Here is a 19,156-nt window from a genome sequence, read left to right as displayed (position 1 = left end):
CTCTCTCCCATTTATTCTCCTCCTGTTCAGTCACTCTTTGCTGGTTTGTCGTCATTACTTTGTCCCCTTCTTGTTGTGAGTTTTCCTGGTGTTTAGCATTTTTGTGGATTTATGTTTTTGATTTTTGCTTCTGTTGAACTCTCGGTTAATTAAACCTTCAAGTAAAAACCTTAAGCTTTTTTTTTTTTTTTTTTACTGCATTTCAGAAATCAGAAATCTTTATTGTCATTGCTCCACAGGGGTGCAACGAAATTACTTGAAAAAGAAAAAAAAAAAAAAAAAACACAGTACAAGCAATCAGTGCAAATTTAAAAATATAAAATAAAAAAATAAAATTAAATAAATAAATAAATAAATACGAAAAAAGTTTAAAAAGGGATACTGCGGGCTCTCCTGAGGTAGCGGGTACAGGTTATTGCACGTGTGGTAGCATTATTGATAGTTACCGTTGTTAAATTGTACGTGAGGCGTTCAGGGCAACAACCGCTCTAGGAAAGAAACTGTTTCTCAGTCTGGTTGTTTTAGTTCTTATTGCCCTGAAGCGTCTCCCAGATGGGAGCAGTTCAAAGAGATGGTGACCGGGGTGTGAGGGGTCCCTGATGATGCTGCGGACTCTCCTGAGGCAGCGGGTGGAGTAAATCTCCTCCAAGGAGGGGAGAGGGCAGCCAGTCAGTCTTTGGGCGGTGTTGATGACCCGTTGGAGCTGCTTCTTCTCTGCTGCAGTGCAGCTGGAGAACCACAGCGAGATGCCACAGCTCAGCACCGACTCCACCGTGCAGCGATAGAAGGTCCGCAGCAGCTCTGGTCATAGTTTGTTCTTCCTGAGAGTCCTCAGGAAGTGTAGTCTCTGCTGCGCCTTCTTCAGGATCGCCGTGGAGTTGGAAGTCCACGTCAGGTCCTCGCTGATGTGGGTGCCCAAGAACCTGAAGACTGGCACCATCTCCACCCTTTCCCCGTTAATGATGATGGGCTGTGTGTCCTGTTTACACCTCCGAAAGTCAACAATGAGCTCTTTTGACTTGGAGGTCTCATTGTTGACTTTCGGAGGTGTAAACAGGACATTTTGGGTCCTGTCAAAACCTGTCAAACCTCCACCACCACTGTGACAGTACAACCAGCCAGAAATGGACTCAGCAGACTTGGACTTAGTTTTGGGCACCAGAGAGAGACAGCTGAACAAACAGGTGGAACAACTGGCATTACTGAAACTGCAGATAAGAGAACTGGGTATACAACAGGGGAAGTTTATGATTACTTTTTCCCAACAAATAAATTTGTGAATCATCATGAAAAAACAAAGATGGATCAGTTAAAACGAAGGCTCTTTGAGTGAAATCCAGTGAAGTTCTACAGTAGAGACTATCCATTCAAGTGGGGAATCACAGACATTCCAAGTCTCCCGGAAGTTCTGGGAGTCTCCCTGATATAAATATTTTTTTACGGATGCCTGAGAGTCAGATAAATTATCCCGGATTTTAGACTATGCCAGGTGGAGTTTTTTAATGCGATTGAGAGCATGCAGGCCGTACAGTAATTCATTCACAATGTGTGGATTAGAACTACTGCAATTTTGCTGACAATAAGAGAGTCCATATGTACTGTAGGGAGGAGATTGCTTGTGAAACCTGTGCAACCTGTCTGTCCAAAGCGATGCACTGTTCCCCGAGCGTTCCAGGCTACTAGTTGTCAGAAGGCTGATTGGATCAGTGCGATAAGTTTCTCTGGGCTACTCTCTAGGCTAGTCACCTAGTTACCAATCAAAGCTGTGCATCCTGTGAAACTGCAGAGGTTGAATCCTCGAGTAAAAAGCGAAAATATCAGACTAATTTAGCAGCAATTGAATATACTAAAGTATATCCACGTCTAGTGAAGGTGAGGAACAGTGGCGGATCTAGAGCAAATGTACCAGGGGGCCAGGAGGGGGCCACCATGTTTTCATGGTGGCCCAGAAAAGCATGAAATACAAAACAGGGCAAGGGATTCAAATATATTAAGAGAGCTGCATGAGGGGGAATTTCTATTCAAAAAGGTTAAATAAAAAATCTATTTCTTATGAGGTCAATATAAATTTATAATTTATTTTGCATATTTTTGACTTAATTTAAGGTAAAACTAGCATTTTCTATAATATTTGAATTAGGACTCAAGAAAAACGGTAACATTAATCTGTAAAAATTAGAGCATTTTTTCTTTATTTGTTGTGAATAACAAAAAAAAATGGCAGATGAAAACTGGGATCCTATCTCAGTACCACTGAAGCTATCACCTTATTGTTTTTGAATAATTAGTAAAACAGAATTTGTAAAGAAAAATAATGAAATAGATCCAAATGACCTATCAGTAACCATGTCTGTTACAGCACATGTCATCATTAGGATTTCTTTTAAGTATTATTTCTTCAGTACAGGGGCCATAACAGGGGCCAGACATGATCTACAGGGGCACTGGCCCCCGTTGTCCCCTGTCTAGAACCGGCCATGATGAAGAATGATGACACCGTGGCAAGGTGCACTGTATGCTGAAGTCCCATGAAAAACAGAAAGCATAACCAATGTTCAAAGCTACAAGATTAAAAGTATTTGAAATAGAAAATAAAAGACCAAATACTGTTGTGTTTTGTGTTTAAGAAATTACTTAGTTAATAAACAGCTGTTGAAAAGTTGCTAGCCTTAAGTGTGTACATATGGGGCACGGTGTGGGGTGTATGATAAGAAATATCTAAAATATGCAGGATAGTGTGCCTTGAGTAGCAAGATTAAAAACAAAGTGGTACGGTATAATCACTTTTTTATACACTGTTAGGTTAACTTTAATAAGTGCTTTGACTTTAAAAAAATACTTTGACATTTGCACTTTGTTTTTATCTGAGGAAACATTTTTTTTTTAATCTGATTCAATCTGAGACCTATTTATTAAGAAAACTGAAAGTCTGAAGGAATCAGTAAGGAGGGATACATTTCTTTTCTACACAGTATATTGTATACTATCATAAAAAGGAAGATTTTTTTTCTGTATCATCTCTCAATAAGAAAGCTTAAGTCAAAAATATATGCCAATATTTAAAACACACATATACTCACATCTGGACAATTATACATGGATCGCTGAAACCTGCGAAAATTACATGAGCTCATCTTTAAAGTTTAGTAAGTACAGTATAACAGGAAATCCTGGTCAAAACTGGTGGATAAATATCTGTACATGATAAAATCAGCTTGTGCAGAAAAACAGATAAACCGTACTACTATCTATTTGTAATATGTTATCATGGGAAGGAGCAGCTGAAACCATGTATTTTCTTTTAAAGAACTGCTGAAAATAAGATTCATTTTAATGATCCTAAATACATTTGGAAAAATAAAACAATTTAACCTGTCTGGCATAAATCTTAAACAAATACTTTTAGCTATTTAATTACATGAGTCATTGGATAAATAACAATCAGCAGAATGTCATTGAAAAAGAGGGAGAAATCAATCTTCTGGACCTTCGACATAAATCCTCAAGTGATCTTAAAAAGAGAAAGTAAAAGTGACTCTACTAAAGCTTATCTTCAGATTTCACTTTCACTTTGTAGATTTTAAAATTAAACATAAGGCAAAAAAAAAAAAACATTGAAAAAATATGTAATGATGAGGGATCCAACAAGTTATAAATAGAGAATATAAACCTACATTTATTACAAATACATTGCAATAGTAAAGAATGTCAGCTTCTTTTGCTGGAGCAAGTTAACCTGATGTCTTTATGAGTTCAGAAAGTCTAAGTTTCAGTTTTACAGGCATGAGATTAACTATCCTGATAAGCCCTGTCGACTCAACATTTAGACGCCTCTGTCTCCCGGAATGAGGGCGTTAAAGATAATTATCACCTGTTACTAAAACTTGAGTTAATAACTAAAAGCATATGACATATGGGCTCTAAAATGTAGAAAACTGTTTCTATGTCAGAAAATGTACTACACAAAACCTGAATGTTTTTGAATAGTTGAAAACATTGGCTATTGTTCAGTTAGAAATAATAGATTAGATTACAGATGTAGGTTAAAAACTGAATTGAGTAGGATTATGTCACCAGAGTGAGTCAAACTTTTATTGATATTTTTATTGACAATATATATATAATTTACTTCCTTCAACTGTTCTAAGAAATATTGAATGAGGATTCCCAAAGATTAATAGAAACTAGAAAAATAGCTGTTCCCGTGAAACAGCCATGAGGATGCATTATGTTAAACTGTAAGCTGAAAATGGCAAAATTCTGGTGAAATGGTCTGAAATAGCAGAAAAGAAAAATGCTTAATTTTTTCATTGAAAATTAGCTGAAGCCAACAGCCAAAACATGACAGACATTTTATGAAATAGCAGCAAATAGAAAAGCTTAATGCCTGTTCAGAAATAGAGCAGAATTAAGCCAATGTTGAAAATATAGGCTGAAATGTATTAAATTAGCAGAATCAGAACAAAAATTTGAAAAAAAAAAAGAAAAAAAACCTGGCATCTTATCTGGTTGAAGAAATACAGGTTTGGTTTAAGGGTAGAGACTAAAATGTGGAGGCGTTCAAGAAAGGCCTCAAGACATTTTTTATTTAAAATGGCCTTTGAACATTAGTACTTTATCTGTGTGGTTTTATGGTTATTTTACTATTTTGTTTTTTACTATACGTAAGTTATTTTATTGTAATGTCTCGTTTTAACTATGTATGCTGTTTTTATTGTACGGTTTTGTTTTAACTATGAATTTTGTAGCACTTTGAGATTTTGTTGAAATGTAAAGTGCAATACAAATAAAATATATTATTATTATTAATGTTAAAGAACGTAGTATTGATTGAGCAGCTTAGTGCTACATAAGAAGCTTGATGAAAGGGTTTAAAAGTTGAAGTAATGTGAAACATGGAGAGAAAATAATTCAGCTAAACCTGGAAGCAATAACTTTTGTAAAGTGCTAGAAATGAGCAATAAGAAAAGCTTAATGGCCTTCCTGAAAATAGAGGAATCATAGAGAAGCAAATGGCAGAAGTATGGCTGATTTTAAATTACAAAAAACATACTCTTAAGTTCAGAAATGCAACACATGGCACAACACTATATGAGCTAATGTGCATGTAGAATCTGAGAGGAAAGGACAGAAAACCATAAGAATAATAGAATAATATATACAACGCAGTTGCATGGCAAAATTCCTTTAATGTGAGTGCTAGAAGGGTCTGAGAATGTTCCATACTAAACTTCATATTTGTACATCAAATAGCTTGGGAGAGGCATCCATTTCAAAACATGTGTTTTTCAGCTGTGTTTAGAGCTATAACTTTGGCATAAAGGTCCTATTGATATAATTCCGGCACCATTTAATTCATTAAGGAAAGGGGAATGAAGCTTCAGGGCTGTTTTTCGACAAAATGTTTTAGAAAAGACACAGCACCCTGTGAAATATGAGGGAGATTGGCAACATTTGAAAAACAGAGGTTTGTGTTGAACTATGTTTAATAAATCAAAAACAATAATAGAAAGAGAAATAATATTTAGACTGTAGGTATCAGAGCCTTTGATAAACAAATATGCCAACTTTCATGTTTCTACAAAAAATTATTTAATCAAATAGAAGAGTGGCAAGTGGATTCTGATTACTCCGTCCACATATGTCAGACTTACATTCGAACTAAAGTAGTCTAAATAAATATTAAATATTTTAATTAATTAAAAAAATCAGTGCGCCAGATATACCCAGGCACTGCAGATCCACAACGGGGCACGTGCCCCTGTGAAAAGGGTTTACAGACGCCAATGGCTGGAAGGCTGCAGCTGCAGCACAAAGTATCATCAAGATATCCTGAAGGGGACAGACTGTTGATGGAAGGTTTGTGTTTTTGGTATTGAAAGAAGGGTGGTCATTCTGGCCACTTTTTAATTATATTTTTTTAAATTCAAGAAATTTCCTGTACAACATAACAACCCTTTACTAACTCTCCACTCAGAGAATCTTCTAAGAAAGCTAATGCTATTTGAATCACATCTGTATAGGCCTACCTTATTTATTACCATCTTATATGAAACAGTGAATGTTGTTGTTTCTATATATGTTTATGTATATCTTACGGATTTAGTCATTTTTATAGTCTTATTTTTTTTATGTAATTCTTATATTACCTTAATATTCATCTTCATATTCACCTTAAAGTCTCAATCAACAGTTTCTTTGTTGTTGTTTTTTTTTTTGTAAAGTTATATGTTTAGTTTTTGATAAGCACTAAAAGCTTTAATCAATAACAGCAAAAATATATCTGTTGCTATAGTACAAAAAAAAGTGGTCAGAATAAAGTCTGTTGTCGTGCAGTCCTTTAATGTAAAAGGTAAGCCAACTTCCTGTATACTTGGTTGTTTCTCAAAAAATGAAAGTGAAAGATTCCTCTGCTCTCTGTTGTGTCGTGTGGTTCACTCTTTCACTCTTTCCAAACAGGAGCACAACCAACAGAAAAGGTAGGGGTTACGTTTTATTTTTGTCATGTTGGACTGTATTTTGGAAAATGTAGTTGATAAAAGAAGCTTTTACTGTTTTAAAACTTTGCACACTCACATCCGTGGATAAATAAATGTGAATGCCTTTAACTTACAAGCTTAATTTTCATTTCTAGTTTGGCATGAAACAGTCTTTTTCAAGATTAAACCAATTTAGCTTTATAATTCATAAGGTTTCCCTCTTTTAAATACTTTAAATAGTTATTATAGGTATTTAAAGTTAAATACCCATAAACTGGAATTTACTGGATTTTTACTGCTTTCAAAAATTGGAATTTAGATAGGTTGGTGAGTCTCTGACCTCCTTTATTTGAATTTTTTTGTCTTTTTTGGATGGATGGATTGATCGATCGATTGATCGATGGATGGATGGATGGAGCTACTTACAGTATTATTTATTTCCTTTCTGCTAGGAAGCCAAAAGATGTTCAAAAAATTAAATAAGCTTCCTAAAGAAGGAACTAAAGAAGCCGATGAAAAATGGGTGAAAGGGAAACTAAAAAAGCTTAAGGTAAGGGGTGTAAATTAGCATAGTGCTTCATCAATCTTTTTTCTTCAATCAGGTCTTGTATTGTCACAGATTAATTGAAAGACTGCTAAAAATGTTCTTTATGGAAAGCCTCAAGTTGTCATTATTTTATGGTGAACTTAGCTTGGTTGTTTTCACTGTTTATTTAGGTTGAGAAACACACTACAGGTGAAACCTTTGGGGCAGATGAAGCTTTGATGAAAAAAATTGCTAAGAAGTTCAAGGGAGTGAAAACAAAGAAGATGAAGCAACACTACACTATCGTTTTCTGTCCCATCACATCTCGTGTTGGATCAGATGTGGAGGCAGCCTTGGAAACTGTGAAAAGTAAGGAATTTAGGGATAGTTTCTATGTTTTTCTCATTAAAAACAAAGATATACTTTAAACCTTTTTAAGAAATCTAAGCTGAGGATTAAGTATTCTGCTTTGTTGTCCCCCATTTTAGGTAGTTTAAACAACCACAATAGAAAAAAACACTATGGACAACCCCTATAAACAAAAATGGCACAAGGTAGTCCATGTTATCCAGATCTGATTTTCAAGCTTGATTAGGACAACAAATGGTGACTTGAATTGCAAAAATAAAACACTTCATACTTGACGTATATTTGTGCCTTAATGAGTTGAGACTTGACTTGGACTTTTCAAACACTAAAGTCTCAGTAACTGTTTTATTATTATATACCTGTTATTAGCCAGTGACCTGAACTGATCATTGGATGTTAATAGCTAGCAATAATCCACAACATGAAAGTGTCCCTGAACTCTTTATCAAATCGCATTGTTTTTTAAAATAAAAGATAAACATAACCTACCCTTTAGATTTTCTCCCTGCTAACCTAGTGTCAATGTCCCTAGGATACTGTTGGCTCGAAATGTATGTGCATTTTATTCAGTACACTTTGGACCTGATTTAGTAAGATACCAAATAATTGCTAATATAAACAAACATTGCATGTGCAATCATGGGCCGTACTGCGAGGGATCTACTAAGGTTTTCTGCACAAAGAATAACAGGTGCCATGTTGTTGTAGTCCACCCTTTTTAAATGAGGAATTAGATGGTGCTACTGCTTGTCATCATGAAGAGTTTAAAAAGAGCGAGTGTGTTTTTTTCCCCAAAGGATCCCAACCTCCTATGGTAGTCTGCAATAGCCCTGAGTACAAAAGGGATGTACTATTACTATGTGGAAATCTGCTGGTAGAAGAGAAACAACCGTTTAGTTGGTGTAAAATAAAATAAAAATAAAAAAATGACCAGGACCAGTGGTGTGCACAGACATTTTTGGGAGCAGGTGCACAGATTGGAAAAAATTCACCTTATACGTCGCATGTAGCTGCCAAGAGCCAACGATCTTCGGCAGGCCATAGGTATCTATGGAATGCCAAATTGGTGTCAGTTAAATAAATAACAGTTTCCAATCCACTAATATATAAAAAATTACCTGAAAAACAATATTTTAGGTCGAGTTTTTTCTGATATCTGTCAATAATTTGAAAAAACAAAACAAAAAAACAATTGAAGGCTAGACCATAAAAAAAAAAAAAAAAACATGCTGCACATTAACTTACAGCTCTGAGTTATCAGGTGCAGGCAACAGATTACACCGTAAAACCCATATTTTTCTAGTTTATATATAACTAGTATCATACATCTTTAAATGTGTGATCCATTTCTTCAACAGTCTTTTTTCTTAGATTAGATTAGATGAGCTTTATTGATCTCACAGAGGAGAAATTCACTCGGCACATATTGGCAAAGAAGTTACAGAAGGTGCAAACAGGGAGGAAAAAGGTGCATTAAGAATAAGCAATATATATACACAGTATATCCAGGTATATACAGTATATCAAGATAAATAGGATGAAGGTGTAAGTGTACATGTATCGCACACAATGAAAAGCAAGATAAAAAAAGGAAATAAAAAAAATAAGAAATAAAAATATGTACAATCCGGATGGCATATATACAGGTGGAGAAATATTGCACATTCAGCATATTGCACAGGATATTGCACAGTCAATAAATAAAAAAACTATAATGTAGCTGCACAGTGGTTTTTACAGGAGTTATTGTGGTTATAGTGCATTATTATAGAGTCTTGTGGCAGCAGGAATGAATGACCTGCGGTAGCGCTCCTTCTTACAGACAGGGTGTCTAAGTCTCTGACTAAAGGAGCTGCTTAGCTCCTCTATAGTCTGGTGCAGGGGGTGAGAGGTATTGTCCATGATGGATGTGAGTTTGGACAGCATCGTCCTTTCAGCCACCTCCTCCACCGAGTCCAGAGGGCAGTCCAGGACAGAAGTGGCCTTCCTCACCAGCTTATTCAGTCTCTTTCTGTCCCAATCTGAGCTGCCAGGGGCCCAGCAGACGACAGCGTAGAGGACGGCTGAGGCCACCACAGAGTCATAAAAGGTTTTAAGGAGGGGCCTGCTGACTCCAAAGGCCCTCAGCCTCCTCGGGAGGTGGAGGCGGCTCTGGCGCTTTTTATACAGAGCGTCAGTGTTGTGAGTCCAGTCCAGTTTATTATTGACATGAACACCCAGGTATTTGAAACTCTCCACAGTTTCTATGTCCTGTCCCTGGATGTTCACGGGTGGGGTGGGGTGGTGGTCTTCTCCTGAAGTCGATCACCATCTCCTTGGTCTTACTGGTGTTCAGAGACAGATGGTTTCTCTCACACCAGTCCACAAAGTCCGTGATGACCGACCGGTATTCCAGCTCGTTCCCCTCAGACACACGGCCCACAATGGCCGAGTAATCTGAGGACTTCTGGAGGTGGCAGCTGTCTGTGTTGTAGGTGAAGTCTGAAGTGTAGAGGGTGAAAAGAAAAGGAGACAGGACGGTGCCCTGGTGGGCCCCGGTGCTGCAGAGTGCCACCTCTGACTGGCAGCCGTGCAGCCGCATGTACTGCGGACGGTCAGTGAGGTAGTTGGTGGTCCAGTCAGCTAGGTGCTTGCCCACCACAGCATCCTCCAGCTTCCCCCTCAGCAGCACAGGTCTGATGGTGTTGAAAGCGCTGGAGAAGTCAAAGAACATGACTCTCACAGCGCTCCCAGTGGTCTCCAGGTGGGTGAGCGCCCACCTGGAGACCTTCTGGTGGTGTAGTGAAAAAGTTTATGTCTCCATGCCCTGGATTGTGTTTATATGATTAACTAAGAGCTTCGGGGTGGGAGGCCTTGGTTGTAATTCCTTTTTAGCTTGCAACCAGAGAAAGTGTACGCTCATTGGCAGGGGAGTATTAGGAGAACAGCCACACCATGGCTGGAAACTGAACAGAACTGGAAAGGCATATGGAGAAGGAGGTAGCACACCGCAGTGATGCACAGTGGTTGGTGGCTCTGAACCACCACCACAGTGGCAGACATCCAAGAAAGAGTCTCACGTATGAACAACCGGACAGCACCAGGACCCGATATGATACACGTCTACTGGCTTAAGAAACTCATGGCACTCCATGAACACTTGGTAGCACAAATGAACCAGCCTCCGGCAAGATGGGAACCACCCTGAATGGCTAACCAAAGGGCACACAATCCTGATCCTGAAGGATCCCTCAAAGGGTACAGTCCCATCAATCTACCGGCCAATAACCGGCCTCTCCACAATGTGGAAGCTAATGTCTGGGATCATAGTGGCTAAGACAAGTGGGCCCATGGACCAATACATGAGCACAGCTCAGAAGCAAACTGGTAAAAATACCAGAGGTGCCAAACATCGGCTCCTGGTGGAGAGAAAAGTAATTCGAGACCAAGGAGATGGAATGTCCCCACTGCTGTTCTGCATAGGCTTGAACCCCTTCAGCCAAATAATCAACAAGATGGGCTATGGATACTGACTCAGGCATGGGACTTCCACAAGTCACCTCCTCTACATGGATGACATCAAGCTGTACGCTAGGATTGATTCACTGATCCATACCATTCGGAGATACAGCAGAGACACCAGGATGTCACTTGGACTAGAGAAGTGTGGTCAGAAGGTATTTCACACGGTGGGTTTCCCTCCCAGAAGGAACAATAGCAGACATTGAGGACAGTTACAAGGACCTTTGAATCCCACAAGCAAATGGCAACCTCAAAAAGGTGATAAGGAAAGCGGCTACAACCAAATACCTCCAATGTAAGGCAGGTCATAAGAAGCCAGCTCAATGGCAATAATACATAGCTACGCTGTACCAGTAATCAGATACCATGCAGGAATAATAAACAGGGCAAAGGATGAGATAAAGGCCACAGATCTTAATACACAAAAGCTGCTAACCATGCACAGGGGGTACCACCCCAAATCCAGCACCCTGAGATTGTACACTAGCCGAAGTGTAAGAGGCGGAGAACTAGTGTGCGTGAGAGCAACTATCCAGGATGAAACATCCATAAGTACATCAAGAATAAGGCTCCAAAAGACAACGTGCTCAGTGAATTTCTAGACAATAGGGAACAAAAGATGAGGTTCTAGGGATTCCGTCATGGGAGGATAAGCCCCTACACGGGATGTGCCACTGAAACATAACTGATATCAGGAAATCCTACAAATGGCTAGACAGGGCCGGACTGAAGGACAGCACAGAGGCATTTATCATGGCTGCACAGGAGCAGGCCCTGAGCATCAGAGCGAGAGGCATAGATCGACCATACCATGTCATGATTTTCTTAAGAGATCTGACCCAAATGCAGTAAACCACTCATAGAACCAGGGTAAAAGTTTTAACAGGTTTATTGATGAAACCAGCAGGGTAGGATTCAGGAAACAGTGAACTGTTGAACCGGAACTGGAAGAGGGAAGGGAAGTTTCATTGGTCAGTTCAGGATCCGTGGGAACTTTGAATGATAACTTTAGAGAGAGACAGAGAAAACGGGACTCACGTTAGTGGAGAAAACTTTCATTCCAGAATCCAGTCGGTTTGGGTTTTTTAGGAGGTTGAGACTCGTTGGAGGGCGGACAGGTATAGACTTAGTTAGACCCTGAGGAGCTATTGAGCGGACTGTCACTTGGAAATCCAGGAGGACTTGAACGGAACTTGTGTAGGTTAATCCCCTGCCCAGTGTGAGACACAAACAATCCTTCCAGGGGGAGAAGGCCAAAGCATCCAGCTTGCAGGATGACTTCCTGCTGAAAGGCAAAGACAAAAAACACAGTTAGACTCAGTGAAAACAAAGACTCAGTTAGACTCAGCTAATCTCAGTTTGGCTAGAGTACCCAAAACTGGCAAACACTCTGGCGCCGAGGTAGTGACAGTCCATGGCTCAAATAGTCCTCAGTGATGAGTCAACCAGCTGCAGGTGTGTTAGAGGACCAACGAGGACAGGGCACCACCTGGTGGTGGAGGGAGAGAAAAACACAAAAACACAACCCACACAAAACTGGATTCCTAACACACCAGACAAGACCCCAGGTGCAGACTGTGCAAAGAGGCCCCTGAGACAATCCAGCACATAACTGCAGGGTGTAAGATGCTAGCAGGGAAAGCTTATATGGAGTGCCATAACCAAGTGGCTGGAATAGTGTACAGCAGGGGTCTTCAACATTTTTCAGGGCAAGGACCCCAAAACTGATGACAAGATGGAGCAGGGACCCCCTAATAATATATATTGTATGAAATTGTGTTATATCAAACTGCTCCTATAGTCACACAATTACAGATGGAGTAATGTAACGAAAGTCATTTCTCCCTGGGATTATTAAAGTATTTCTGATTCTGTTTCCTTGTTGCTGGGACAGGTGTTGTGAATGAAACGGCGGCCAGCATAAAAAAGCTCCTTTGTGTCACTGAATGTGTGCATTGATAACTGAAAGACATCTTGTCCCTCCATTTATCTGTTTACTACAGTGTGTTGAATTCATGTTAATGTGTGTCTATATACATTTCAATGGAAAAAAATTGCAGGGGGGAATAAAATAAAAAAAGTCAAATCAATCAAAAGTTTTGCGACCCCCATGCAGTACCTAGGGGTCACGTAGCCCCTGTTGAAGACCTCCATGGTACAGGAACATCTGTGCAGAGTATGGGCTGGAAACCCCAAGGACAAAGCGGGAAACACCCCCAAAGATGGTAGAGAATGACCAAGATCCTGTGGGACTTCAAGATACAGACGGACCAAACAGTAATGGCAAATCAACTGGACATTGTGGTGGTGGACAAAAAGCAGAGGAAGGCCATTGTGGTTGACATGGAAATATCAAATGACAGCAGCACCAGGAAAAGGGAACATGAAACAAGAGAAATTCCAGGGGCTCAGAGAAGAGCTGGAGAAAACCTAGAAGGTTTGCTGTGCTTTCAGGAGGATATTCCCAGCTCTGTGACCTTTACACTGTGGAACAAAGGTGTAAACTCTTGGGATGATTTTGTGGTGTCTGCATTTTAGGTTAAATTATTGATACTATAGATGGGAAGCTACACTATAAAACATATTCATGTTCACACCATAGTCGACCAATTGTGGGCACAATTTTGTTGTTGCAAAGTAATGTCTAATATGATTAAAGCTGACTATGGCATGCAAAAGTTTACTTAAACTAGATTTACAACTTGTTAAAGTGTAAACAACCCTTAGATACGCGAATCAAACTCCATAAAATGTGTAACACTACTTGTCATTATCAGGTATTCAGCTCTGAAAAGTTTTTTCAGTAAAGCCCCTTTTATACGATTTTATGCAGTGTAAAAAATAATAAAACTTATTAGTATTAAATAATATTATTAAAACAAGTCATCAAAAGTGTTGTGTCCAACAAGATAGAAAAAGTACCTAGATTTGTTGCGTGTTACTTAAAAAAATTAATAAACTTACTAATAGTGATACGTTCGCTAAGTTGTCAACTGTGTCAAACTCCAGTTTTTTTTCTTCCCTTTCTTTGTTCTATCATCAGTTTGTTGTTGTTTTTTTTGGCCTGCCAGGACTGGACTGCAGGTTTAAATGTGCTATAACAGCTTCAAAAACTTTTTTATCTATAGGGCCACCTTCCTGAAGTGACATCGGTCACAAACTGACCACCATTGTGTGCTTGTGGGTCTAGTGGAAGGTGAACTGCTTACTGTTTCAAATGAATTTCGAGAAAACTACAATTAAAAAGTAAATAGAGCCCAATCAACCAAAGTGGCTAAGAGTGGCTGTGCCGACCCTCACAGCTGAAATTCAGACACATTTTGTTGGTTGGAGGGTCTTAATGTCAGGCCCTATCTGTATGATTGTAAAGTACGACAGATTTTAACAATAACATTTTTATTAGAAAACCTAAATGTTAGATTTTAATAGTTTTCTAAATAATATAAATAAGTTTCTTTTATGCTGAAATAAATGTTTAAAGATAAAACAATAACCTAATAAATGTCAAAGGGTTCAAAGATAATTAACAAATAAGGGATAATTCAGTGCCATGGACTAACACTTAATTTCTTGAGTTCTAGTCAGAAAAGGTTAGAGGTGATCTTGAATTTGTTGGGATGATAAGATACCAGAGATGATAGATACCAGAGATTTAAATGAGCTTGGCCAAAAGACTTGGAAATTTAAATTTGACTGACGGTTTAAAGACTTTAGATTTAGAATAAAATTATTTACATTTGTTCACATCTCTGCTTTTTATACTGAATAAATTGCCTTGTGTACCCCACAATATGATGTTTCTGCTGCTGTAGTTACAGTATATAGAAAAGCTTAGATTTGAAAATCCAAGAATTTGCCATGGTTTGTGTCTTGGTATACTGCTCATTTTTCTATATTCAGTGTGTTATTTATAATCTATGATTAAAATACTGTTTTGTTTTTTCTTGCACATTAAATTAGTAGTCGTTTTATTACTTATTTTGAGATTGACAATTTAACGATAAGATTTAGATTAAGTAGGAAAGTATGTTGCAACATTAAATCCCATTTCTTCTTTCCTTCAACAGAGGACCAAAATATTATCCTGGTTTTGATGCACCACACACGGGATACTGACTACTCAACTGCTGGGATTGACTGGTCTGAAACCACCAATAATGTTTGCCTGGATGTTCATGTTCTCTTCCATGAAACCTTTGCAGGTTTGCTGTTCTGTCCACAGAATGAGCAGGCAGTAGATGAAATTAAAAAATTCTTACGAAAAAGCTCACAAGGTAATGATAAAACAAAACGAAACAAAAAAATAAAGCAGAAAAAACCAAAAGGCAACCAACCCAAATCCTAGAATGTTGATAAATAAATATGAAAAAAAAAATTAATTTTGAAATTCAAAAAAACTGAAATGTTATTTTATTGTAGGATCAAAATGGGTAAAAATGTATATAAAAATATGTAGTTAAACATGCTATTTCTGGCAACAACCAGGGTTGCTCAGCTTTGGCCCCAAAACAGGGATAGATAGAAAAGAAGATCATGTCGGTTCACATTTTTTTTTAGGGCAAAACTATTCTTTGTAGCATAAATATAATTTTTTATTCTCCTACAGCCCCTCTGTTTGCTCATGTTTCTGTTTTGTCTTTTTGCTTCTATTAGTCAAATTACCTTAAGTCAGTGGCTTCATTTTATTATTTTAAATGGGGCATGCAGGTGGCGCAGTGTTTAGTGTGCACCACCCATGTACGGATGCTTTCGTGGGTTTGAATCCAGCCTGTGGTCCATTGTTGCATGTCTCTCCCCTTCTCTCATAACCCCCTTCCTGTCAGCCTACTGTCAGAAAAAACAAGCCACTAGTGCCCTAAAAAAAAAGAAAAAATTATGTATAAATGCACATGGACTTTTTTTCTGTATGGTTCTTGATTTCCTGTTATGCTGGTGTACTTCTTAGCGCTTGACACTGGACCACTTGGGTGTCCAACCAAACTTCATTCTTAAGGAATCATTTTAGTATAACCACCTGGACAACACCATTGCTGGTTAAAGTGTACACATTGATTTTAATAATCTGGGTTACTTGCACTGGCCACACCACACCGCACAGCAGTCAGAGTGATGCTAGGAATTATTTAGGTTCGGCGATCCTGTGTCAAGCCCCCAAATAAACAGGAAAAGCCCGGCACCAGACAGAAAAGAATTATAAGATTCATTAAAAAAAAAATCCCCCCACCAACCTATACTAACTAACCTTGTGAAAAGAAAATGGCAAAACAGAAACCCAAGGAAACAGAGGGGCTATTGGAGAATGGAGGACATTTATGCAAGTGTATAGCAAGTTTTGCCCATAAATGCCCAGAAAGTGCATGACCCCATGAACAACTTTTCTTTCAAGTACAATACCTGAAGTAAAAGCCACAGCTGGACCAGCTTGGTTCAGCATTCAGTGTAAGAGACTTTTTGCTGCTTCACCATACCACTTGCAAGCAAGATGACTTGTCACGACATTTGCAAACTCCAAAAAATGAATCTTCCCAGAAGCTTCTAAATGCCTTGATACAGAAATATTATTAGATCAATGAAATGCAATGAAGTGTATGATGTCAACACATCAACCAGAGGCGGAAGGCTTAAGCAAAATAAACATGGCTATGCTCGTTTCAGCTATTTCCTTTTGAAAAACAAGCAAAAGAACGTGATTTTTTTCCCCTCTGTGGTTGGGAAGATGTTTGTGTGTTCTTCCTGATGGAATTTGGTACAGTAGGAGTTTGATTTATCCGTTAACCCAGTGAAACACATCAAGAATGTGATTCGTCTTAGCTATGACTGTTGCTGTGATTGGCTAAACACACGACATAGGAGGCAGGAACCCAGTCAGCTTGAAAAATCTTCCTGATTATCCTTTCCTTTTGCAAACATGTTCTACAGAAGGCTACCGATTGGATTCAGTGTGGGAACTGAATTGAACGACACATATTAATCTGGTTTATAGGTTATCGTACCCCAGCTGGTACACTGTACCATTTTCTTGATTGTTAAATTCAGTGATGTAAAAATGTAGCTGTATAGTTAAAGTTTGACAGAAAAATAAAAACTGAAATTCTGTTTACATAACATAATCATATTTAATTAAATAGTTTAATGAATAAAGTTCCAACAAGGCTTTTTTGTTGGCATCTGTTGCATATGAAACTTTTGTACTCACAAAGACTGAGTACTAAATCACCATAACTACTACTTTAATCTACTAGTTGGAATGGGATTGAGAGCCAGTAAACAATGCTGAGGATATATAAGAACTGTAGGTAATGGTATACATTCAATAGCACAACATACTGCTTTTTCTTCTAGATCCAGCACTCAGGCTAGCATCGAACTGCATAAAGAATCAATTAAATAATAACATTTAATTTACACAGCATACATACCTCCAAAATGCAAAAATAAAGCCCCAAGCAAAGGTGTAAAATGTAAAAGTTTTATATAAGAGTTTATTGGTTTGGCATTTATATACTATTTGAAAATAACCACCTGATTACTTATAGTAATATTCTTCATAAACTTAAATTTTAAAACAATTGAGAAATTCAGCTTATTGTATTCAGCTCATTATAGCCATATAATTTAACACATATAAACAGTTATGATAATTCCTCTTGGAAGCATTAAAATCGAGAATCAATAGTAATCAGAATTGAAAGGGGGAATCTCAGTCTGAACCATGGTCTGGCAAATTCTAACAAGGCCTAGTCCTGCCTAAAGGTTGCTTGCATTTATAAACCAGAATGTATAAACTTGCTTTTGTTTTCTCTTCTTTTCAGTTATTTATGTACATAAATATGCCTTATTAGTCATCCCACAGTCTGTCAGAGATATTTCCTCTTCCTCTGTTAACAAAATTTTTATATATGATTTCATCATCTGTAAGCTTTCTTCTGTTTGAATTTTTTTGCCACTGTCACACTGTAATATATATATATATATATATATATATATATATATATATATATATATATATATATATATATATATATATATATATATATATACACTATATTGCCAAAAGTATTTGCTCACCCATCCAAATTATTGGAATCAGGTGTTCCAATCACTTCCATGGCCACAGGTGTATAAATTCAAGCACCTAGGCATGCAGACTGTTTTTACAAACATTTGTGAAAGAATGGGTCGCTCTCAGGAGCTCAGTGAATTCCAGCGTGGAACTGTGATAGGATGCCACCTGTGCAACAAATCCAGTCGTGAAATTTCCTCGCTCCTAAATATTCCACAGTCAACTGTCAGCTGTATTATAAGAAAATGGAAGTGTTTGGGAACGACATCAACTCAGCCACGAAGAGGTAGACCACGTAAACTGACGGAGCGGGGTCAGCGGATGCTGACGCGCATAGTGCGAAGAGGTCGCCAACTTTCTGCAGAGTCAATCACTACAGACCTCCAAACTTCATGTGGCCTTCAGATTAGCTCAAGAACAGTGCGCAGGGAGCTTCATGGAATGGGTTTCCATGGTCGAGCAGCTGCATCCAAGCCATACATCACCAAGTGCAATGCAAAGCGTCGGATGCGGTGGTGTAAAGCACGCCGCCACTGGACTCTAGAGCAGTGGAGACGCGTTCTCTGGAGTGACGAATCGCGCTTCTCCATCTGGCAATCTGATGGACGGGTCTGGGTTTGGCGGTTGCCAGGAGAACGGTACTTGTCTGACTGCATTGTGCCAAGTGTAAAGTTTGGTGGAGGGGGGATTATGGTGTGAGGTTGTTTTTCAGGAGCTGGGCTTGGCCCCTTAGTTCCAGTGAAAGGAACTCTGAATGCTTCAGCATACCAAGACATTTTGGACAATTCCATGCTCCCAACTTTGTGGGAACAGTTTGGAGCTGGCCCCTTCCTCTTCCAACATGACTGTGCACCAGTGCACAAAGCAAGGTCCATAAAGACATGGATGACAGAGTCTGGTGTGGATGAACTTGACTGGCCTGCACAGAGTCCTGACCTCAACCCGATAGAACACCTTTGGGATGAATTAGAGCGGAGACTGAGAGCCAGGCCTTCTCGTCCAACATCAGTGTGCGACCTCACAAATGCGCTTCTGGAAGAATGGTCAAAAATTCCCATAAACACACTCCTAAACCTTGTGGACAGCCTTCCCAGAAGAGTTGAAGCTGTTCTAGCTGCAAAGGGTGGACCGACGTCATATTGAACCCTATGGATTAGGAACGGGATGTCACTTAAGCTCATATGTGAGTCAAGGCAGGTGAGCAAATACTTTTGGCAA

At 38.6% G+C, this 19,156-nt stretch overlaps 1 long non-coding RNA gene across 1 annotated transcript; it reads left to right on the top strand.

Annotated features, from left to right (window-relative positions):
• Window positions 1-6,421: 6,421 nt before the first annotated feature.
• On the top strand, window positions 6,422-16,080 carry LOC119790179. Its single transcript, XR_005281682.1, has 4 exons — window positions 6,422-6,479; window positions 6,932-7,029; window positions 7,197-7,374; window positions 14,943-16,080. It is a non-coding gene; the product is annotated as an uncharacterized LOC119790179 (long non-coding RNA).
• Window positions 16,081-19,156: the final 3,076 nt, after the last annotated feature.

This window comes from Cyprinodon tularosa, unplaced genomic scaffold (genome assembly GCF_016077235.1).
Source record: "Cyprinodon tularosa strain WSP-4 unplaced genomic scaffold, ASM1607723v1 ctg357, whole genome shotgun sequence".
Lineage (NCBI taxonomy): Eukaryota > Metazoa > Chordata > Actinopteri > Cyprinodontiformes > Cyprinodontidae > Cyprinodon > Cyprinodon tularosa.
Note: the sequence above shows the minus strand (reverse complement) of the source record. Positions and strands in the feature narration are given on the sequence as shown.